This window comes from Rhinolophus sinicus, chromosome 18 (assembly GCF_057876585.1).
Source record: "Rhinolophus sinicus isolate RSI-liver-muscle chromosome 18, RSI-T2T, whole genome shotgun sequence".
Classification (NCBI taxonomy): Eukaryota; Metazoa; Chordata; class Mammalia; order Chiroptera; family Rhinolophidae; genus Rhinolophus; species Rhinolophus sinicus.
Window position 1 is genome coordinate 5,665,861 of NC_142518.1, and position 19,630 is coordinate 5,685,490.

Genomic DNA, 19,630 nt, shown 5'->3' on the forward strand with positions numbered 1-19,630 from the left:
CCCATTTTAGTAGGGATTAAATAGGAGAATGTGTAGAAAGTGCATAGCACATTGAGCCATTGGAGGAATGCTTATAACACCCCTGCATCTGACCATCTTGACCTTCTCATTACCTTGTTTTTTCCCACTTCCTTTTAGAAAAGGACTATGTCATCACTTCAGATTTATCCAGAGGGCCGTGGAACTATTTTGTCCTTGATCATCTATTTTTTATGACTGCAATATGGTTTTCTCCATGTGGATATAAATTCTCAGAGAGCAGGGAAATAAGATCTTTCTCTAATTGCGCCCCTATGCCCAGTCCAGTGCTCCATGAAAATGTTTCATTTTATCATGGATCACATCCTCCCAGTGGCCAGGAGTCTGTAGGAACTTGCCTCAGAAAGATTCACAGTGCATTTTGATAGCAGTAATTGTTATTCTTGTGGCCCTCCCCTGGAAATGTACAGATCGTTCTCATATTAAATATCCCATAAAGTTATAATTAACTGCTAAGTGAGGCAGTAGAGTGTAAGAATGAAAACCATGGACCTGGAGCTAGACTGTTTGGCTTCAAATCCCTTCCCTATACCTGCAAATTGCTCAAACATGGGCAAGTCTCAGTTTCTTCATCTGAAAAATGGGGTGATAATGATAGTAATATCTACCTAAGAGGTTTGGTAGAAGATTATCAAGAAGTGTACTTGGAATAAAATATAGCACTCAATAAATATGACTCACTGCTCTTATTATTATCGAGGTCTGCACAGATGGGTTTTGAGCTGCATGAGCGAAGAAGTATCTTTGGCTACCACTGTATCCCCAGCTCCTACCGTGTTTCCCCGAAAATAAGACCTAGCCAGACAATCAGCTCTAATGCGTCTTTTGGAGCAAAAATTAATATAACATAGAATAAGACCGGGTATTATATAAGACCGGGTCTTATAATAATCAGCATTAGAGCTGATTGTCCGGCTAGGTCTTATTTTCGGGGAAACACAGTAGCACAGAGTACACACCTTCTCAGTGTCCCCCATCCTCTCTACCTCCCCACTATCCACCCGAGTTACCCAAGTCACAAACTTCCTTTCAGCTGTCCTGCCAATGCACTTTTTAATGTCTCTCAAACTCTTCCGTGTCCCCTCTTCTACAGATACTATCACAAGTCATGTTTTCAACTTCTCTCTCCTGCATTCTGGTTGGTGTCCTAGTTGGGCCTCCATTTCTATAAGGTTCACTCTGTAAGCTTTCTAACATGGAAACTTGACAATTTCACCTCTCCGCTTGAAATCCTTCATGGTTTCCCATTACCTACAAGATCACAGACTAAATAAATATCATGGATGTATGAGAAATATATAAAAAGGTGTGGCAGTCAGAATAAAGCCCCCCCCCCCCGCAAGATGTCCACGTTCTAATCCTCCAAACCTGTTAATATGTTATGTTACATGGCAAAAGGGACTTGGCAGGTGTGATTAAGGATGTTGGGATGGAAAGATTTCCTTGGATTAGCCTGGTGGGTCCTATGTCATCACAAGGGTCCTTGTAACAGAAGGAGGGAGGCAGGAATGTCAGAGTCAGATGAAAGCAGAGGTCCAAGTAATGTGGGGCCATGAGCCAAGGCATGCAGGCAGCCTCTAGAAGCTGGAAAAGCAAGGAACAGATTGTTCCCTTGAACCTCTGGAAGGAATGCAGCCTTGCTGACACCTTGGTTTTAGACCCATTTCGGGTTTCAGACCTCGAAGACTATAAGAAATTAAACTTGTGTTGTTTTAAGACACGAAATTTGTGGTAATTTGTTACCACGGTGATAGAAAAAGCAATACACAAGGCAACTGGATAGATAGTGCTGACTAAATAAATGTGTTGAGGTCAATTAGTGGCTATACTATGAATGAGCCAGACTAATGCACTGACACATTTAGAAGTCTGTTTTATTAATGACATGCCATTGTTTCCTTTCCCTCAATTAATAGCTTTATAAGGGGACGGGGAGGCATTTTCCAGGTACCCCATCTTTTCCTCTACTCCCCTACTCTGAGGAAGTAAGGCTGAGAGGAGATGGAAACCCACATCTCTATACAAATAGAAGACCAGACAAAATTTCATCCCAGCTTGCTTGCAGACTGGGGTTCCCTGCTAAATATATGGTGAAACCCAGGGCAGGCATGGCCAAAAACCAAACCAAATTTGCTTCTCATTTCCCCTATCCAAGCAAATCTAATATGCTGCATTCTTCCCCCCACCACCACCACCCCAGTTTTACTGAGAAATAATTGACATATCACTGTAGAAGTTTAAGGTACATAGCATGATGGTTTAATTTACATATATTTTGAAATGATTATCCAACAGGTTCAGCTAACATCCATCATCTCATATAGATACAATATTTAAAAAAAGAAGAAGAAAATGTTCTCCTTGTGATTAAACTCTTAGGATTTACTCTCTTAACAACTTTCCTACATATTGTGGATGGAAAAGGGGCCACAGGTTAAACCTGACAAGCTCAGGAGACTGAAAATAACCACATAGGATGGCATGAACATAAAAATTCCTAACTAAGGTGGGCCATGGCGGGAAGTCACATCCTTGGCCTGTAGCTTCCTTGACAAAGGCCAACCTTTACCTTAAGTGAGCCTATTGTCTTTTTGCATCTAAGATAACTGCCCTTGGAATGTCAGTAATCCCTTTTTCCGGACCAAAACAGGAAATTAGAATCCCTTATTATTATTCTTGTTACCCGATTACCATCTCTCTGTGCTGTAAAAAGTGAACTATTAACTATCCTGTACCCACCTATGTGAAAGAAGTACCTGTTTCTCCAATTGACTTTTATCCAATCCCAGAGATTTCCCCCACTTTGCTTTCTCCCACCCCCTACAACCAATGGGTTTCATATAACCCTCCTCCTTTGATTCTACATATAAAATAAGCTGCAAACCGCCATTTTTCGGAGCATTTTCTCAGTTCATTGAGATTTTGCTTCCTGGCGATTGCTGTCAGTTTGGCTCAAATAAACTCTTATAAGCTTTCTCTTAGGCTGGATGTTTTTTCGCCAAAAATATCATACAGCAGTATTCACTACAGTGCTGCATTCTCTATTTTAATTTTAATCTAATATGTTGTTTCTATCTTGTCGATTCAAAAGCAGTTTTTACATGTAAACATGTTCAGCACCTGTCCAATCCATGCTTATATCTGTTGGTTGTCAGCTCATAAAGGAAGTTAGGGAACAGGCGGAAACTGTCAAGGGAGATTCTCAAGGTAAACTGTCGGGAATTATCAATTGATATAGGAATCTGGGAAGGAAGACATGGGTATTTAGAGAGCAATACAGAAGTGGCTAAAAAGAGCAGGGGACAGAGCTGGGTTGTCTCCCTTCGTAGTCACATGACATGATTGCATTCTTAAATTCTCTGGGCCCCGGTGTCCTCATCTTTAAAACGGGCATTCTAATACCTATTCTGCAGCATTGTTGAGGAGATTAAATGATGCCGTGTTTGTGAAGAAGCCAGGGCCGTGTCTGGAGCCTGGTGGATTCAAGGAACGTTCATTTCTTTCCTATGATGTCCTTTTCCTATTGCTATTATTATAAATTATGCACATCATTGTGATATATCATTTAACAAGACAAAAACGTTGAACAAAAACCATCTAACAAAAAACGAATAAATCAAGGCAGAAAATGAGAAGCAATAGTAATTTATAAACTGTAAACATTAAACTTGCTGAACTATTTTGGTCCATATATTCCCAACTTGTATAATGGCCAGATGAATTCATGAGAAATCTTACTTTTGAATTATTTAAATGCCCAGCAAAGAGAATAACACCCGGCGGGTCTTGTGCAATGGGAGAGGATTATTGATTACTTCCACTCCAAGGTCTAAGTAGTCAGTAACATTTTTTCATGTATTAATAATTCAGAAGAATGAGCATTTTTTTGTGGCTGTTGAAACCACATTCTCCACTGAACCTTGTGAACATGCAAACAATTGTTTGAACAGTAAAACCTGGTCTTTCCCCTCCTGGCCTTGGTTGCCTCTGCAGGGAGCCCCACCCAAATATAGTTTTCATGTCTAACAGCAAACGTGGGCCACACTAGTGACACCCAGGCACTCAATAAATACATGCCAGATGAATGAAAATCTCATAAGGTGGTAGTGAAAAATGACCAGCAAAAGTATTTTAAAAGATCAATCTGGAAAGAAAATCAATTGTAATAAACTCGACGCTCTCGGGCTCAAATATTATGAAGGTAAACAGTCTTTGGAACTGGAACGAGCATGCAGCAAAGAACAGTAAATAACATTGATCAAAACCTCCCAGGCGTCCTCAGAGTTCATAGAGAAATTGATTAACTGTTATCTCACATTCAGGATCCCCAAATTAACTGCCTGCATTCTGTAAACAATTCCTAAAAGCAAAGATAAAACTGTTGGGTTGAATTAGCATTTCAGTCGAAGAAGAATGGAAACTGAAAAATTGGCTTTCATTTTTTCCGCAAAGGATACTGCAGGCAAAAAATCAGCTCATTTTAAAGAAAGAGCATATATTTTTTTCAGGTGTTCATATTAATATCCACGCAAAAAAACAATTTAAATAGTTAGGTACTTTTAAAAAAACTGATTGGTATTACTGAAATAAATGCCACATATTTTCAATTTTTGAATATTCTAATAATCAGGTCATTTTAAGACCGCAGCGTTAAGTAGGAAAAACTCTATGGATCTAATTTCAACTGAAGTGAAAGTTGTAGACCTAGGTAATTAGTTGGTTTTGAATCATTTTACTTGATCATTGTTTTCATGATGCACAGATTCAATTGGAATAATACTAAGTATATTATTTGGTATATGTTAAGTTTAGAAACTAAATAGCTACCATCAGAACTGTGCATAGAGCAAGGCTTTTAGTTTTATTTTAATGAGGAAGAAAAAACTGCATAGTCAGCTACATGAGGCAGCGTCCAAACTTCCTCAGAGAAAAACAACAACCACAACAATGATTACCAGCCCTTCTTGTGGGGAGGGGAAAAGGCAAGCAGGGTTTGTAGGAATCTGTTTCTCAGCTCTGAGGACAAGCTTCTGGACCTGTCCATAATAGAAACAACAGCTGTCTGTCGCTTACATCTTCTTCACACATACTCCAACTCACAAGGACTGTGGTAATTTGCTTGAGGGATAATTTGCCTCAAACTGTAGTAATATATTTCTAAACTATTCAGGCTCAAGCTTCCCAGGATATAAAAAAGGTATTTGTGTGGATATATGTATGTATATATACATATATATATATATATATATATATATGAACAGGGGGTGTCAAAAAATGTATACATATGACTTGTGTTCATCTTTTGTTATCGGTATATATTATTACAATTTTAATACATTTTTTTCCTTTCTTAAAATGTGTATTTTTTTATATTTTGGCACCCTGTGTGTGTGTATACATATGTGTGTGAGTGTGTGTGTGTGTATACCTCGCCATACAAATATCCAAGTCAATCCTAAAAGTAACAGAATGGAACCGGGAGTAAGAAGTAACATTTGCCAAATCAGGCTGTGTGAGCCAGCTGATTCCTTGAAAATGCTGAAGAAGTGGCACCTATTCTTTCTGACTCTGGGACAGGTTCTTCGTTTTCTCTTTCTCGTTAGAACAATCACTGAGTAACAAATAGAGAATCTAAAGTTCTTCACGACTAATGCAAACTTTCATTTCTCTCATTTCAGTGGAACTACTTTCCCCTTATCTCACGCTGTCTGGCACTTAATCTCGGTACAACTTGGTGTATCAGTGGTGGCTTTAGTCCTCACAGCCCTAGTTACAAAACAGGTGAAATGTGCAATGGCAAACATTCTCACAGGAAATAATTTGGAATTTTCCAGAAAGGCCCAATTTTCTCCTACCCCCATGCAGTTGTACCCCCAAACTAATCAAATTTAGATACACATGCTTTAAAATATGATCATCCTCTAAATGAATGCATTCCTATATGGAGTACAGTGTCTGCCTGTACATATGTTTTAAGTCAGATGCTCAAAGCGATGCTAATCAAGTTTGGGAAAAGTAAGATTATGCTATGGCTACCAGCCCTTTGTGCAGAAAACAGCGCCTTTCTCATACATTAGGCAGCGACAATGCAGGATGTCCCCAGAATCGCTAACCAATTTCCCTTCCTTCTAACAGCGGCACTTTAATAAAGCAACTACAGTAGCATCTCAGAGTAGAACAAAAAAATGAGCCTTACCAGTTTCTCCTACCGTAGAAGGAAAACAAGCCCCCAGCTGCTCTGGGTTGCTTAGCGTCACTTCACTGAGGGGGACCACGAAAGCTAAAGTCTTCCTTCCCTTGGTTTGCTTTCTCCCCAGCAGCCTCTCCCAGGCTTTTTCTCACAAAGCACTCCTATTCTCTAATCCCCTCACAGGGAAAACCGGCGGACAAACCAAATGACTTCTGCAGAAGCGCCTCTCCTGGGGAGCAGGAGGGGAGGGGGAGGGGGGGCTGCTAGCATTAATTCCTGCGAGGCCAGTCCTCAGAGAGGCTTCGAACCGGCCCTCTGCGCTCCTCAGCGTCAGGACACAAAGTCCCACGCCCGGGACAGGATGGTCCCGGCAGGGCACAGAGATGCGCATCTGCTCCTTTTGCACCTCCCAATCGCCAGTCTATTTCTCAGGGATGGGAAAGGCGGCTCAGCCTAAAACTTCAGCCGAGTTCCATACCCCTTTATACTCCCTCCCAGAACGGAATAATTTCAAACAAGTTACGGAGCATTCAGCTAGAAGCTGCCCAATTTTACCTAGCACTTTAAGAGCCCTTGACAATTTCCAGCAGCTGTTTGTTTTGAATGTATCCCCAAACTGAAAAGAAACCAAAACCATCAAGGCAGAATATCAGATACGAAAAACATGGATCTACATGCTCTATCAAAGGTCTTGAAAAATTCCTGTTTTTACAAAACTGCCTCTTTAGAAGATCATGTTTTTAAGATAGTAAATAAAAGTAAATTGCTAAGTTGAAGGCATGATCTTTCTAAAGTGTATCTCATCTTCTCAGAGGACAGGGTTCACCCCCTTGTATGTCAACAATATTCACACCTTAAAAATCGAAATCCCCTTCTAACTTGAAACAAATATCTTATGTGTATTTCAGATATGCTATAATCAATCTGGAATTTCCCCCCTTTCCCCTCGAAGGTTTAAAAAGAAGACTTACCTTTTGAGTGCGTCATTTAAAACCCCGAAATGAATAAATCAAAGAGGAGACAAGCAGATGGCACAGTTCTAGATTTTGCAATGAGAGCTGTTTGCCTTGGAGTCATTATTTCTAAGGCGATGCTGCTGGGCCTTTGAAACAGAATGAATCAGCTTCACACCACCAGCTCCACTACACACTAACACTTCAGAATGCCCAAACTGGGGCATGCCGCCTCTTTTCTGTAGTGACCCTGAATAGAATCAGAGGTGACGGTTTGATGGATGAGTTGCCCAAGAGACAATGTAATCTGTGACATCATGGTTCTGGCTGCACCCCCAACCCCAGGCCTCCATCCAGTCTCTCCTTTCAGGAAAGAAAATTGTCTCTGCTTGGTGACAACGCCATCTCAATAGCAAAAATGAGCCTGGGGCGCATAACAAATGCTGTAACTTATCTGTCCTTCTTAACTTCAATTTTTCTGACTCCCCTTTGATGGGGTAAGGGAAGTAGGTTGAGATATGAATGTACTCAGTAGAGAATTCAGACAAGACCAAACAAAAGTGCACATCTCAATATTCTAAAAGTTTATCACCTGACAACAAAATCATAACCTTCAAAAGGAACATTCTGGTTTTTTAAAATATCACTATTAAACACCTGCACGATACTGATGTAATTCTGTTACACACAATTTACAATAAAATTATATGTAAGCAACAGCAAAGATATTTAAGTATCTATATACTTTTGGACTTAACTGGAAATCATTTAATATAACATTTTTCTTGATTGTAAAAGACTTTCCTTTTTCTCATTATCAATTAATACATAGCTCTTGAATCAACAACCTTGGTCATTTTGCTTGATTCTATGTCGTAGTTGTTCTCTGTACCAGTATGCACCACTAGTCTTAACATTTAAAATAACACTTGGTTGGGGCTGGCCCGGTGGCTCAGGCTGTTAGAGCTCCGTGCTCCTAATTCCGAAGGCTGCCGGTTCTATTCCCACATGGGCCAGTGGGCTCTCAACCACAAGGTTGCCGGAGTCCCACAAGGGATGGTGAGCTGTGCGCTGCCCCCCCTGCAACTAGAAAACATGGCAACTGGACCTGGAGCTGAGCTGCGCCCTCCACAACTAAGATTGAAAGGACAATGACTTGGGAAAAAAGGCCTGGAAGTACACACTGTTCCCCAATAAAGTCCTGTTCTTCTTCCCAATAAAATCTTTATAAAAATAAAAAAATAACACTTGGTTAATCCATTTGAACTGTGAATACAAACTTACTTGCAAATAAAAGCTCTAATATCTTTACAACTCTCATCATCACCTCTATCTTTTTTACCTATTTAAATCTCAGATGTTCAGTACAAGGAGAATAAAAAATCCAGAGATGATATCTCTATCATCTATATCCATTATCGTCATCAATATCTCTCTATATCATCTATCTATCTATCTATCTATCTATCTATCTATCTATCTATAATTGATAGCTCTATCTACATAAAAATAAAAAAAATTACACGGCAAAACCCTGCCTAAGCCACGTCAAAACAAATGATGAATGAGGACAGAGCACCTATCTCCTTCATGTTTAACGAGTGCCTAACCTTTGGAAAGAGAAAAACCTACCACCCCCAAAAAAATTAGTCAATGGCTATGAAACAGAGAAGACAGATAATTGGTTGATAAGTGTATGGAAAGATGTTCTTTGTCACTTGCAGTAAAATCAATGCAAATTAAAACTACACTGAGATACCATTTCTTGCCTAACAGAGTACGCTAAATTCACAGGTCTGGCCCCATACACCATTGGTGAGGCTCTGGGGAAACAGGTACTCTCATAAGTTGCTGGTGGGAGTACAAAATACTACCACAAATACGGAGGAGATTTAGCAGTAAATAATATTTACAGATGCCTCTACCCTTCCACCCAGCAATACCACTTCTAGGCATCTTCCTCAGAATCGACAGTAAAGCATAAAATGTCACACCTTCAAGCAAAATAATGGAAACCACACAAATTCCCAGCAGAAGACTCATTAATCTACAGGACATCTACACAGTAAAGTACTATGTAGCTACAGAAAAGAATGCCAGTTCTCTGTGTACTAATATGGACAAATGCTCAAGTAATCAAAACAAAGTATAGAAGAGGGCATGGGGCTGGGAAAAATAAGGACAGTGCAGTGGAAGGACTAAAAGTCTATATATGTACGTGCCTGTATTTGCAAAAAAGGGAACTCTGGAAGGATGAACAAGAATCCAATAAAAATAGTTTCTTATAGTGAGAGGGAATGAATGGGGCTGAAAGAGTAGAAAGGGACGTGAGATTCCTCTGTGTTTATTCATCCTTTCATGTCAGGGGCTGGCAAACTATGGACTGAGACCAAAAAGGCCCACTGATTTTGTAAATAAAGTTTCATTAGAACACAGCCACACCCATTCATTGCATATTGGCCATGGCTACTTTCGTGCTTCAGTGGCAGAGCTGAGACGTTGCAGTTGCAGTTGTGGGTTGCGTAGCCCACAAAGTCAAAAATGTTTACTCTCTGGCCCTTTACAAAAAACGTTTGGTGACCCCTACTCTGTGCGATGAATTTTAGCATAGTGCGAGAGACAGTCTTAAGAAGATGGGATAGATGTCCCTGGTTTCTACTTTAAAAGATGTTAACTTAAGTTCAGAATACTTGTGTTCAAGTGCTGGTTGTCTCTGTCCTATTATTTAAACTTCTCTAGACTTGCTTTCACCATCTGCAAAGTGAGGACCCCTTGGCTTTGCTATGAAGATTAAATAAAACAATGAAAACAAATATGGAAGCATCACGTAAACTTGAAACTACTATACTAACCTTAGATATTATTATTATTATATGGGAAGGTGACAAGTAATACACAGACACATACACATTCACACATAATTAGTAAAGATAATTGATATTAGAATAGCCATGACACTTAAAAAAACTGTAGCACTTAACATGAAAACATTGCCTTTAAACTTTTCTCCACCTAACATTTTTAGGTAATAATTACATCAGCTATGGACACATGGTAACTCTCCGCTCTCATCTGTTCTCCACAACCAGTTAAGCCATTGCATCTGGTCCTCTGACAATATTGACTCAGGGGTAAAACCCTACTCAGGACGAGGTCTTCAGAATGCACTAGAATTATTTAGTCATCAGAAAGCTCTAGAAACTTTTAGACTTGAAGATATCTTTAAGTTTTTGCAGTTAAAATGCATCTAATAAAGGTCACCTTATTATGAAGTATGGTATGTGAAATGATGAAGTACATTAGGGTTCCACCTGGGGAGTATATGCGACAAATATGTAATCAGACTTAAGTGAGAGATTCACCCTCAAAATTCATATTTACATAATCACCTTGTCTTCTTAATTTAAATATTTGAATGCATTATCTTGAATTTAACAGTCAGAACTTCTTTTTGATAGAAATAGGAATGGTTTTTCCCTTAGTCAGTGATCTTTCATTTTCAGTTAATAAATTTCTAGTGATTGATTTTACCAAAGTACTTTAAATTTAACTATTTCTAAACCATATATATCTGTGAGCCTCTAAACTACATTAAAGTGAACTGTCCCAAACTTGCATCAAAATCACCTAGAATATGCATATCCTTAGACGTGCACTTCTATTTTTGGGAATAATATTGAGGAAATAATGCTGCACATACCATTATGTTCAGATATATTTTAATGGTGTTGATTTGCTAATATAAATATCACTTGCACACACATATATATGTATACACACACACACACACACATATGCTTATATTAGCAAAGCAACAACAACATTAAAACTCTAGTAACAATGGGAATGTCCAAAAATAAAATAAAAAAGGCTACAAAAGTCATGATATGGTCATTCAAAGGAATATTGCTATTTCTGTTATCTACTGCTCTGTAACAAACCACCTGGAAACTTAGTGGCTTAAGCCACATGCATTTTGCTCATAAATCTGTGATTTTAGAAGGGTTCAGCTGCTGTGGCTTAACGGGTGGAGGCTGGAGTCATCCAAAGACTCACTCATCCCACAGCTGGCAGTTGATGCTGGCTGTTGCCTGAGACCTTAGCTAGGGCTGTTGGCTAGAACACCTACACACAGCCTCTCCTGTGTGGTGTCGGCTTCCTCATAACCTGGTGACTGTGTTCTAAAGGTGAGTGTCCCAAGAGAGGGATAGGCAGAAGCCCTATCACCTTTTACAATCTCTCTTGGAAGTCATGTCTCCACATCACCTCTGATAAATTGAGGCAGTCATAAAACTTCACTCAGGTTCAGGGTGAGGGGACAGAGACTCCACTTCTATGGGGCATGACAAGGTTCAGAAAGTGAGGTGGGTGAATGGAAAGGTTGTCGCCATTTCGGAAACTACAATTTGCCATAATTATGCAGCCATTAAAATGACATAACAGATCCGAATGTATTGACATAGAAAGACATTCAAATGATAGTGAATGCTGAGTTGACAGAATAGCAAATATGGTGCCATCCAGTAGAAATAACACTAACATATAATAGATACTCAACATGTATTGAATAAATCTTTGTATAAAAATGAATTATGTGTTATGTTTGTGACTATACTGAAAACATTCTAAGAAAAGCTACATGAAAATGTGAACATTGGTTATATTTCTGTGACAGGATCGCAGTTTTAGTGAATTTCTAATATTCTTATAATGAACGTTCACAGAAAATTAAAAGGTATTTCAAAACGAACCTCAGAGGACAATAATCTGAGTTGATTGTCAGAAAGGTTGACCTAATTTTTTTTTTTAGATAATTGAGAGCTAATTAGAATGCTTCCCAGCAAAGCACTTTTTCCTTTCTGCTTATTGGAAGAATTTATTGTTTAGCTACCTATAAGCATCCAATTGATATAAACTATTTAAGGGATACAAAAAGAAAAACTTTGTCTTTCATTTGTAACAAAAAGAGCACTAGCAACATAAAATACATTTTAAGAAAAAAGAAGATATGCCATTAAAATAAATACAATTGCTCTCCAAATTACTCATGGGTAAGAATAATATTCTCATATTAATCACTGAAGTAGTAGGATATAGTTAAATGGGGACCAGGACATCAGAAAAGAAAAACTATGGGTACCTTTCCCTGAACATTCATATTTTTAAAAATGTGTGAAAATACAACTTATTTTTGGAAGCAAAATTGCTAACTTCTCATATAACAAATAGTTTGAAAGTGCTGTTCAGCCAAGATTTTAGAAACGATACATGGACAAATTTGAATGTAGAATTTCCTCTTGAGGTAAGAGAACTATAGTCAAGAGTGTCAAATTTGGGTTATTTGATGAAGCTGGATTAAACAAATAAACCTGATCGAATGAGAGTCATTTGTGTGACACTAGGAAAATATAGTTTTAACTGAATTCATAAACTGGTTTAAAAGTAATCAGCTTTTAATAAATTTTGCCATGTTTGTATTCAACAGTAGTCATTTCCTTTTACTTGACCCCAATTGAAATCTCTAATACTTTATGCTACAGCTCTTCCTTCGACCCTTGAAAGGTCACTCCTCTGAAAGAATGCCCGGGTAAATTCAGCCCTGATTCTCTAGAAACAAAAAGAGTTCCACTGTCAACTCTTAATGACAAAATCATTAACATCCTGAATAAATACAGTTCCTCTGTTGCCGGAAGCTACTTGACTCTGGTCCTCGTCTGGACTTGGATCATTATTCACTTGAAGCATGTACACGTGCACACACACATACATTTTATTCAGCCAAGGAGTCAATCATTCAATCATAAACTTACTCTCTCAGAAGCAAGTACTACTCTATGATGTCACATGTGCTGTAGGAGTGTGGAATACCAAGGCCCAGCCTTTCTGGAAGGCTGCCACATTCTCTGCAGAAGAGGAGCTGCACTTCATCTTTCTAAAAAAATGTTTGTTTGTAAGTTAATTGCTTTAAGTAACAATGCTCAATGACAAAATGTGGATATTAATAAATCTAAGAAAAAAGTCACTTATAATTAAAAATCGAAGTGATAACCACTATCTATGACAGCTTGATTTGATACACATATAGATAAATCAGGTCTTATATACAATAAGACCGGGTCTTATATTCATTTTTGCTCCAAAAGATGCATTAGAGCTGATGGTCTGGCTAGGTCTTATTTTCGGGGAAACACGGTAGAACATTCAACTAGTTGAATTGCATATGTATACATTTTTACATCATACCTTTTTAAAAGTGTCATTATTTTTTAATCTTTAACAACTTTATTCAGGTATAGTTTATATATCATAAAATTCATCCATTTTAAATGACTTTTGGTAAATTTACCAAGTTGTGCAAGCATCACAAAATTTAGTTTTAGAACATTTGTTTACAGTTTATTCCCATTCCTAACCGTAGCTCCAGGCAACTACTTCCTGTGTCCATAGATTGATCTTTTCTGGACATTTCATATAAATGGAATCATACAATATGTGGTCTTTTGTGTGTGGCTTCTTTCACTAAATAAACTGTTTTTGAGCGCCAATCATGTGGTAACATATATCATTACTCCATTGGTTTTTATTGCTGAATAGTATTGGTAGCTCTTCCTCAAACCTAGCATTAAAAACATTCAGGTTTAACCACTTCTTTGGGTCTTCATTTCTTTACGAAGGCTCCTGTGTCATGTAAAACTTACATTAAATACATGTGTATGTTTTTCTCTTGTTAATATGTTGTGTTTTTTTGTTGTTGTTGTTACAGAGGCCCCAGCTGAGAACTTAGAAAAGTAGAAGATAAAGATATTTTTCCTCTTCTCCAAGGGTATTTACATTTGGTGGATTCATTCCACAAATAATTATCAAGTATCTATTATGTGCTAGTTCACTGTCCTAGATGATGAGCTCACATTAGCGCCCAGGAAAGACAGAGCCGTTTCTGCCTTCACTGCGGTTGTAGTCTCCAGAGTTGGTATAGAGATTGTTTTAGGCTGAAGACATTCGAGATTCAACAGATACAGACAGAAGTCTTCCCAGTGCTTCCCTTATCTGACTAAAAGCAGCAACTTCTGAGAAATCAGGACAGCCATAAATTCCCTCTTCGGGGTGCTTTCTACTCCTACGAGAGAGACCAAGAGGAAACCTACCATACATCCCCTCTTGGGGAGAGTTTCCAGGTCACAAAAGCAGAAAGACTACTCGCCTCTGCACAAGTAAACATTATCATAAACTTTTCTTTACCTCCCATTTGTTCTCCTAAACACCCATTTGACTTTCCTAAAGAAATCTATGTGTTTTTCCCTCACATAGATGCTCTTCTCCTCAATCCATTTCCCTGCTGAGTTAGGTATTTCAGCCCCAAGTTCTAACCACCCCTTTGAGCTACTCATTACCGAGCACTCTCACGTGTTTGTGCATTGCACATACCAATAAACTTTGTTCCGTCACTAATCCGTCTGTTGTCAGCTTAAATTCGTAGGCCCCCAATCATTAAACCTAAGAGTGTAGAGGAAAAGTTATTCCTCCCTAACAGGTTTTTCCCCCCAGAATGACCAACTTTTGTGAAGAATAAATAGGAATTCACCAGGTAGGGTGGGAGAGATGGTGGAGAGACTTGTACAAAGACCAAGAAATGAGAGAGAACAACACTTGGGGCGATGGAGTTGAAAGTTCATCGGGGCTGAAATGTGAATTTTATAAGGGAGAGTGAAGAGATAGATGCAGATGGAGAAATAAGCAGGGGCGAGGGTGTGCTGTCCAATATGATAGTCACCAGCGTGGACGGAAAAGGGGCCACAGGTTAAACCTGACAAGCTCAGGAGACTGAAAACAACCACATAGGATGGCGGGAACATAAAAATTCCTAACTCAAGTGGGCCATGGCTGGAAGTCACATCTTTCGCCTATAGCTTCCTTGACAAAGGTCAATCTTTACCTTAAGTGAGGCTATTGTCTTTTTGCACCTACGATAACTGCCCCTGGAATGTCAGTAATCCCTTTTTTTCGGAGCAGAGCAGGAAACTACAGAATCCCTCATTATTATGCTTGGCTCCTTATTACCATCTCTCTGTGCTGTAAAAAGCCAACTATTGACTATCCTGTACCCACCTATGTGAAAGAAGTACCTGTCTCTCCAATTTACTTTTATCCAATCCCAGAGATTTCCCCCGCTTTGTTTTCTCCCACCCCCTTAATCTATCTACCACCAATGGATTTCATGTAACCCTTCTCCTTTGATTCTATGTATAAAATAAGCTGCAAACTGCCATTTTGCAGAGCATTTTCTCAATCTGTTGAGACTTTGCTTCCCGTCAATTATTGTCAGTTTGGCTCAAATAAACTCTTATAAGCTTTCCTCCTCTTAGGCTTCCTTCTCTTGGATGTTTTCTCGTCAACACAGCACCATGTGGCTATTGACCACTTGAAATGTAGTGAGTCTGATTGAGATGTACTGTAAATGTAAGATTACACACCAGAGTTCAAAAACCTAGTGTAAAAAAAGAATGTTAAATATTTTAATAATTTTTAAAATACTGATTACATGTTGAAATGATAATAACTTGGATACATTGAATTAAATAAAAAATATTAGAGTTGATTTCATCTATTTTTCTTTTATTTTTAATTTTGCTACCTGAACAAATTTAATTACATATGCACCTTGCATCATATTTCTATTGGCCAGTGCTCCTCTAGACCAGGGAGGGCCTGGAAAGCCGTTAGGATTTGTCTGTAGGACAATGATATATCCAAAAATAACACTGACTATGTAAGTGGTCTCTATCAACAATTTCACCTAACTACATCCTGGCTAATAATTGCATTGTCTGGAACAAACAGGAGGCTGACCTTTGTGGTAATCAATCCACGTAGTTTTCTGAAAACAGCTCTTTTGTGAAGTCATTACTAGAAATTCTCATCTACCTTTACTTTCTTGTACATTTGCTATCATCTCCCTCCATTTCAAGGAACATAGGGTACAGGGACACTCGTAGGTTCCCCAAACCATGTGTTCCATTTATAAAAGAATTGGGAGATTGGAGACTCCATTTATTTCAGAAGTCTACCAGGTGGTTTTGCTTTTTAGTTACAAAAAAACCTATTTCCTCCAAGAAATAGAAACAATGGATTAACAGGGATACTCTCAGTGGGTGAGAACGCTGATTTTATTCTACAAAGGGACACCACTGCCAGCTCTTAATGGCTTTCTAATGAGCCATCCAAGGATCAACATTCAAAGGACAGGATCCCAGACCACCAGGGGGCATTCCCTAAACTCAAATTACCAGTCCGAACAAAACCAAAAGAAACACCGAGAGAAAATTTAAAAGGTTGCAGCAGGGGAATTTGGAAGTAAGAATTGTCTCTCAGTTAGCAGGAGCTTTCAAAATAAGGAGAAAGAGATGATTTATACAGGGCTGCCCATGTGCACTCACCACTGACTTTTTTTTCCCCCTGAAAAATCCACTTTAAGTCTAAAAAAAAGAAAGAAAAGCTCAAATATCTTTACTGATGGATGATTCAGTGTGTTTGTTTAAAAACACATGAAACTCTTATGAATTGAGTGAAGGCTTTGGTTTCTTCCTAAATATCTGGTGTGGTGTCTGCGAGTGCCCTGTGGTGGTGGTTTGTTCTTGGAGCCACGGTTGGGAGGCAGGGGGTGATGCACACGGACACATGTTGCATAGTGATGTAAAGAAGGTTTTCTCCATCTTGGTACTACTGACATTTGGGGTTGTTGTGGGGGTGTCCCGAGCATCATGGGATGCTGAGCAGCATCTTTGGAGTCTACCCATCAGATGCCAGTAGCACTTCCCATGTCTCAGTTGTGACAACCAAAAATGTCTCCGGACTTTGCCAAATGGCCCCTGGAGGGCAGAATTGCCTTCCTCTCTTCTTGAGAACCACGGATGTAATCCCTTAAAATAAAGTACTTACAGATACATAGACTTCGAAGTATTGCTGTGGTTTCCCCCGGTTGTTTCTTACCCCTAAGTGCCATGATGCATACCTTGATATGTGTGTTTATAAAATCTTACTAATTGGACAAGGATGGAGAGAACACGTTTTCCGCTGAGCCATGACCCTGTCAGGCAGGCTAATTTTAGTTGCCGTCTGGAGGGACCATTAACTGGGAAGGTCACACACTGACTTTATGAAGTGGTGAGTCCTGCCCCCATCATAAATACACTCTTTGAATATGTTGAAGAACTGCCTAGATCTTTTCACCTAACATCGTGCAGTTTTTAGATAGACACTTGTATGTAGATTAGATAAAGTGACTAGCTTGGTACTTTATAATAAAATTTCACAGTCATGCAGATGAAAGGTAAATGTATCCTATGATGTAGCAAAAACTGTGATACTTTCCCTTATATTTAAAATATTTTATATCTCATGGACTGGAAAATATGAGTAAAGGAAAAGGATACAAATGAAATTTTAAGTTCTTTACATTGAGGAAGGTGAGATTTCAAATAATCGATCAAGGGGGGAAATCTTACATAGTAGCAGGGCAAAGAAACAGGGAGGCAGCTTTGAGATAGCACAGGGAAAGAATTGGATTTGCGTCAGTGCTACTCTATGATGTGAAGTCTACGCATGCAGTGGTAATACTCTTTTCCGACATCAGTGGGAAAAATGACTTTGTAGACTTTAGCTTTAGTTTTTTAATGCCACCTACAAACTTCTTTGAAATGATGAAGACAAAAAAGTCATCTCTCTAGATAACTACAGAGTAGCTTGCAAGCCTGAACACAAACCATTAAGAATGCAGTCCTGGAAACTCCTTTTTTAGAAAAAAAAACAAAAACAAAAACAAAACCCCATAAAATCCAGAACAGGCAGACCATTAAGCTGGAAGAAGAAATTACTATAACCTCACAGGCAAGAAGAAAAGCAAATACTCACTCTAGAGCAGCTGCTACTGTGGATGCAAGCAAAGGTTAGAGCAACAAGGCTGTTTTCTAACAAAGTGTGAATCCCATTAGTGCCAAAGTGTTATCCCCTTCTTAGTCTTTACATCTCAGTCAGAACAGATTTAGGATTTTAATTCTATCTGCATCTCAAGGCTGGTAAATAGGACCCATGGAGACGTGCAAAAATGGTGAAGCCATTCAAAAGGCATCTTCGCAGCCCGTGTAAGACTGACATACACACAATAGGCAGTGGCCAAAGGCTGGCCAAACACTCCTTTAGCATGCTTAGGTGGACAAAATAGGGAGCTGGCCTCCCCCAGTTTCCCAGCTTCTCCTGTGGCCCTTATTGTCTCTTCTCAAATACACAGTCATGCCATTCTGTGATTGGTCCATTAGAAATGGAGCACTGGGAAAAGTTTCTTTGGGGAGCTCAGAATTTAAACTTGTTCCATTTAAAGAAGAAAGGGAGAGTAGAGGACATGCGGCAGCAGCTACAAAAGTAAAACATCTGGAAGTTATCGATGACTTGTTTGTGTGCCCAATACCAAGGTGATATACTAACTTTAATATTGTAGTTCAACGCCCATCAATTGTTTATCATAGCAGTTCATCTGCAAGAATCTATAATCCAAATCCTTGCATTTGTTTTTTTCTGTATCAACATAGTTCAAGTATGTCTCTTAAGCTAGATTGTGTCATTGAGCAGAACCAAATGAAATCACAAAATCAAGTTACCTAGTCTCATAAAGAAAAAATCCAATGTAAGAAAAACTCATAGCTTGGCAAAGCTTTTCAACATGGTTGCAATCAAGTCATTTTCCAATTGTGTAAGTAAATAACATTGACCACATGATGTAGTCTGCCAGAAGTACATGGTTGCTATGCTATTTTTTAAATTAAAGGTGTAAAGCTAAGTGTTCAAATTTGAAATGATCAAATTGGGGTTCAATATTGAAATTATTGAGCTGAATGTATACAGTGAATGCGTACATTGCAGCTCTGTGTGTCTAAAACGAAGAGCATTCCTATCTTGAGGAAAAAACGTTTCTGATTCCCAACTGCACAAAACTGTACTCAGTTGCCAAGAACAAGGAAATAAAAAAAAACACAATCCACTGGAAATAACCTTTGGTTGTTCACATTAACATGGAAGACAACTGTGGTTCAGAAATTCCCCCTTTTTTAATTACAGCAAGTAAACTATTTTGCCAACTCTCTTTGGGAAGCTCAATTTTCATCCTAGCTGACAGGTCTGAAAATGAAGCTGTCAAGAGTCCTATGTTGAAATTGTTTTTCCAAAAAGAATGTTTATTATAGTATGTCTCCAAAAATTGTGGAGAATCTGTTCAGAAGGATACATCTTCAAATTGAGTTTGATGCATAGTTTAATTATTGAAAGTGAAGAAGATCCATATGATAAATTCTTTTAAATAATTCAAATCATACGTGTATATACATCAAGACTTATTTTAATTATCTTGCTTATTTGCCTTTAAGCACACACCGTTTTCAGAATCCATGACTAAGTTGAA

At 38.6% G+C, this 19,630-nt stretch overlaps 1 protein-coding gene across 3 annotated transcripts in view; it reads right to left on the bottom strand.

Moving 5' to 3' along the window:
• The window catches only part of MID1 (midline 1), a 318,886-nt gene that overhangs the window by 188,975 nt on the left and 110,281 nt on the right, over positions 1 to 19,630 (bottom strand). The window contains exon 1 of one of the 3 annotated variants that reach the window (XM_074323501.2): positions 7,201 to 7,322. The exons of 1 other annotated variant lie outside the window; for it this stretch is intronic. The gene's annotated coding sequence lies outside the window, so the exon portion shown is untranslated. Of the gene's footprint in view, positions 1 to 6,235; positions 6,372 to 7,200; positions 7,323 to 19,630 lie in introns of those variants that run through there. One more of the 3 variants, XM_019746335.3, reaches the window with a different exon arrangement.